Source organism: Ptychodera flava, chromosome 11, assembly GCF_041260155.1.
Source record: "Ptychodera flava strain L36383 chromosome 11, AS_Pfla_20210202, whole genome shotgun sequence".
NCBI classification, from domain to species: domain Eukaryota; kingdom Metazoa; phylum Hemichordata; class Enteropneusta; family Ptychoderidae; genus Ptychodera; species Ptychodera flava.
The window spans coordinates 336,083-342,082 of record NC_091938.1 but is presented as its reverse complement, the minus strand read 5'-3'; positions in this window follow the sequence as shown (position 1 = coordinate 342,082).

Here is a 6,000-nt window from a genome sequence, read left to right as displayed (position 1 = left end):
CCACTCCCGAACGTAAATAATGACGATTCCCTTAGCATCTGTTTTCAGTTGGCGTAGCCTGGGTTGGCCACGCAACTTCACGGTCGATGATAATGTACATCGCATGTGTACGTGTGTGTTGATTTTATCATCGATACTAAAATTATATTATTTAGAATAAAATTTTGTCTCAGAAAACCTTGACAAGATTGTCGGCTACATTGTTGGAGATTATTTAAACTTTATTTTGTTCTTCAGGATACACAGAATTACGCAAACTTTTCAAATTGCCTCATTGATACAATCGTAGGAACATTTCCGAGCTGAGCTTTCTATACAAATGTGTTCATCCTGTGGTAAAGTTGTTCTCATTTGACTCAAATCTCACTGAACGTTCAACGTAGTCTACGGGTAAACCACAGTTCCTCTATAAAGGGACTGTGGGTAAACCTTCGGGTACCCTTTTCCAGAATCAATGCGTATGCCACGTGTTTGGTTATAACGATAAATCAAAATTAAGTTCGAGTATTGGAATGTTCGTCACAGATTGAGTGTTTTTAAAACTAGTATAATAAATTGTATGATATAATAGAGACACAAGAGAAACCGTGCAAATGATTCTCTCTTTTAAAAATCCACCGACTTGAACCAAGTCTGAGGTTTTAGTTAAAGAAGCCGTTTTCGAAAAATGCATTCAGGAAGTTTTGTCACTTTTCAAGCGTCAAAGATAAATTGACCAAAATTATTTTTGGCTCTCATCTATAGCTAAGTTTGTAAAGATTTTACTCTCTCATTTTTGCCAAAATCAAAATAGAACGTTTCGTTTTCCCCAAGAGTTAACAAAGGGATGGCGGCCATTATGTCGGTAAATATTCGATGATTTTGTTCTCAATCTCTAGAATTTGCACCATGACCACTGAATTTATATTGACTTCGAAAAGGAACATCTTAAAGTTTCCTCGCGGAAAGTTTGAAAACAAGTTTAAATCTTTCAATTTTGAGGCGCATAGTAAAATAAGAACTTAGACAGAAATGCTGACTCTGCATACTTTTGATAAATTATCACTGTACATCTTCACTGCCTGGCTAGCAACCCTCTTATTTCTTCATAAACCTGAGATTAATTGTAAAGGATGTTTTGCAAATCTACACTGAAAAAATGACGATGCTTCACTGCTGTTCTCGTTATGTTTGTGAGATACATCATGTAGAAATAAATCACACCCTTGCATTTTATCCAGCTTGCATGGCTTCGTGACAATTTTTAGCCTTTAAAAAACTAAGTTTACAGTTACGTTTATTATAAAGGCTGAAATTTGTCACGAAGCCGTGTGAGCTGGATAAAATCCAAGGCTGTGATGTATTTCTACATGATGTATCTCAAAAATATAACGGGGACAGCACTGTACATGTATCCTTAATACATTTCTTTTCTACTCATAGGGCTACCTACCATGTGTTAGCGAAGAACGCAATCTGATAGACGTCGCCGCAATCTACATCTGATTTTAATCAGATTGCGGAGAACGAGACTAGCTCTGTCCGCAACATACTTATACAATTGTAAAGAAATGCCAAAGACTCAGATCTAGTATTACACATCACTGTGGAAGTCAAATAAAACCAGTCCTGCACGTCATGAGTGTGCAAGTACCTTGTTCTGTCCGCATTTTTTGGCAATTCGTAACTCGACCTACATGAAGATGAAAAAATTACAACATGTCCACTTGAACAAAAAGGAGTATGTTTTTACAAGTTGATTTATTGCCTGCAAACACATGACGCTACATTTACATAAAACATGTTCCTTGTGACGCTACACATGCTACAACGCGCGAGCAGAAATGATCACAACAGAGCGTCAACGCGATTGCTCGAGTGTCCCCAACACGTTGTAATCAACAGCTTGGGTTCGAAACAAAGCTTAACGCTTCACAGCTTGACTGTGACAGCTTGGATCTCAGACAAACAGCAAGCTTTCTGCGCCTTTATTTAATATTTTTACGCTAGCTGGTTATTGTAAGAGTCATCTTCAGTAGCAATTTCATTCGATCTTGAATAACGCAGCGAATGAATTAGCTGGAGTTTTGTTACGAATTGACCACGGAGGTACCAGATGAGACAAGGCAGTGCAGTGGTAGACCTCCATAGGCAAAACAACAGTCCCTCCTCCAAAAGGACTGTGAAAAAACCATAAAATCAAAAGCGAGATCCTTCTTGCTTTCACCATCGTCCGCTCGCACGGTTCCGTTTACTGTTTTCGGGAAGCATCCAGCTGCAGAGACCCTTGGCAAGCAAAGATGTGCTTTTACAGTCGCTGACAAAACGTGTGTCCAGTAGTCGTGCCGCTTGCATCCCCAGCTTCGATGATCTTTCGTCTATATAACCATGATATAACCATGATATAACCATAGACTCTCGAGGGTCTATGATATAACCAATGCACATTCATGAACTGAAAGCACTCTGACCACAGGCGCCTCGATCTCCGATGACGATGATGATGATGATGATGGTGATTACATGTAAATATTTAAAAAAATGAAGAAAATAAAAATATATTTAGACTCAGTAAATTTGTTGTTGTTGTTATTATTATTATTATTATTATTATTATTATTATTGTTGTTGTTGTTGTTGTTGTGATAGTATTTGCAAGAAAAAAAGTATGCGCTGCCGCTTCAATACTGCCTAACTATACACACGCGCTGCAAACTTCAATACAGCCTAACTATACACATGCGCTGCAAAATTCAATACAGCCTAACTATTAGTCCATGAGCCACGTATTATATGGTCTTGGCAGAGACGGAACACGTTCGCTTCCGCGGCTAAGAATTTTTTCAACTCCACCCTTGTTTGTTACTCTCTCTCTCTCTCTCTCTCTCGCTCTCTGTCTCTCTTTCAGGCTTTGGTACATCAAGGCTATAGCTACATGTAGACTCACGCCGCAGTGCGAATAAAAAATTTAGATTTCTTATTCGCACCGCTGCGGTGCGAATAAGAAATTCGTTAACCGCACCGCTGCGGTTCGAATAAGAAATTTAAATTCCTTATGTATTTATGTATTCATATAAATGTACTTTATTATACTAGGGTGGTTAGAGATGGATGTGTGTGCAAGAAATTGGATTTTGGAATTTCACCGAAATTTTGATTCACTATACAAGGTAGCTAGCTGTGGAAACGCAGCTATCTGTGGCGGGTGTATCTATGCGAGTCATCAAAAGGTCAACCCCGCCACGGCACGCTACCCCGCAACAGATAGCTACGTTTCCACAGCTACATGGTAGCATATGAAGAAACTATGAAGAATTTTAAGTTTTAAAAATGTCTAAGTACAACCAACATATCAATCCGTATAGATGGCATTATAACTACTTTCATGTAACAACAATGACCAGATGTTTTCATATGTGCGCAGTGCACTGTTTATATCTGAGTTGCTCGAAGTAAGCATGTTTGATACCACCAATATATCTATTGTCATGAAAAATTTCCACACCTTCATGATCCGTCGTCTCTCAGACCCTTGCCTATAACTCTGCCAGATCGAAAACGATGTTTACCCGTTTTCGACTTGGTTTTCTCAAAATTGCAATTTTCACAATGTCAACGATCCAAATTACCATACTTCAGAACTTTATGAAGGCTACGCTCATTAAGTTCTCTAAAGATGTATACAACTTTATTACAGTGAAAATGTGAGTACGTATGTCACGATGAGGTATTTACTTTTCATGGTTGAGTTCGTGGAATTATGGATGTAGGACAGACTGACACGTATCATATTTGAAAAGAAGAATACGAAACAAATTAAGTGGCTAAAGCACGTAAAACATCACTTAATATACTTACTTATCTCAAACTAGAACAAGACGCCTGCGATGACGCAATTCGATAATCGCAGTTAGTTTAAAATAAACGAACCCCTCCGAAATGAGGAAGGAAACTCAAATCTCAAATAAATGACGAATATCCCTCCATGCATTATGCTTTACCCGACAAAGTTAGCACACGTGATGCCTTGAAAGCGCTTGAGCGTTAATGATGGGTAATATCCTTGTCGAAAAGGAAAATCTAGAAACACAAGATCCCGACTTTGTGTCGTGAAAGTAACCCCAACAAGAAGAAAACTTATATGATTATCGATCGACGTAACATATCGATAAACTAGTGAGTTTGGAGATGTCGTTCTTCTGCAACACTCTCCCTACGAACAGAGTACTGTGGGTAAAATTTTTGCGCTGTAAATAATTGTATGAAGGAGTGTGTTTATGTATACATTTGCGTTTTATACTAGCTTGCGCAAAATTGTCACGATGTACACGGAGCATGTTACCTACATTCATTAGGGTCTACCCTGCACGCGTAAAGTAAGCGTATGTATGCACACTCCGTTAGATAAGTGGCCAATGGTCTACCTTCGTACACATTAAATAAAAGCTAATATTTTTCGAATGAGAATGCTTACAACAAAGATTATGATCATTAGACATGGGTCCATTGAAAATATTTGGTACCCACCAGTGTGCGAAATTAAGAGAAAATAGCTTCAGGTCATAAGGGCCTGCACCAGCCAAAGCTTCAGGTCCTTACAGAAAACTGCCGGTCCTCAATAAATGCAGTTGTTAACGACCATCATAAGTAAACACTCTCTCGACTAATACTATGCTTTGAATGTTGTAATATTTAATTTTCATATCCTTTTTTCAATACAAAATGACTATTGTTCACATAGATTGCAGAATAGTGTAAGTGAATGCATCATTCAGCTACATGATATGGAATCTGAAAAAGATCACAGCCCTCATCTTCCTCACTGCCATGCGCACACATTTATCAATGTTTTCCACCACGGGGGGGGGGGGGGGGGGGCTATGGGACTAACAAGAGAATTTGACTTTTTTATTTCTAGCCATGTCAAATCCCCCACATTCGGACCATAATATGATGTCAAACACCCAGGGGCCGGCGAATACAGGCTCATGCACTGACTACGTGTGGGTGATTTAACAAAGTGAGACAGTTTGTCTCTCATGACAGTCTATGGGAGATGATGTTCTCTAAATGGCTGTGTAAAATTGTACACTACACCAGGGCATGTGATATTGTGATTTGAATATGGTTGGCGAGCTGAAAATCGTGAGTGGTAGAAAAGTGAGTGAATACCTTAGTACCCTGAAAACGGTCATGAGTATAAGGGGAGTGTGTGAATAATTTTTTTTATGCAAACATTGATCACTACGTCTTTTTTAATTGTAAAGCAGAAGGAAGAAAATACTCGGTATTTGATATGACGTATGGCTTACTTTCAAAAAATAAATTTTTCAAAAAATAAATTTGCTTATATGTGGCCTTTGTTGCATTCATGAAGAAACAGGTGAAGTTATACTTTTAATTAAAAGGACAAGTATCGTAACTTTTTTCTCGATTATAGAAATTGCAGACAACATGAATGGCACACGTCGCCACTCGCGGAAATGAATGCATATTTTCTGATTGAAAAGTTTTGACTGAGCGATTGCTGGGTCTCATCGCCTTTTAAAATGATTCTGAAAAGTTTGACAGACACTCTATACTGCTGGAAATGATCGCGACACGATCAGTTAATGATACCGTAAAATCTTAAAAGACGTAATTTTTTGCGATATTTAGGCGTACAGCCCAGATGACGGTGAGTTTTGCATGCCTGTCGTAAAACGGTATACATGGAAACCATTTGAAGCCCTACTCTCGGCTTCTGAGAGTATACACGACGGATCGTGCAACTCGACAAAACTGTTATGATAAGGCCGCTATGTTTTATAAAATGTACACTTGTTATCACGTCGATATATATAGTGCTAAGAGTCGGTTTTGTGAACTTTGGTTGAAGACCAAAGAGCAAGCAAGATGTATAGTGGTCCAGAAACAAACGTAGCGAAACGTGAACTTGACTGTCGACTGCAGGTAGCACTATTGGGCTGTCGTGTAACATCTTATCCTTGTATTGGGCGTAGTTCAAAACCATGGAGGTAA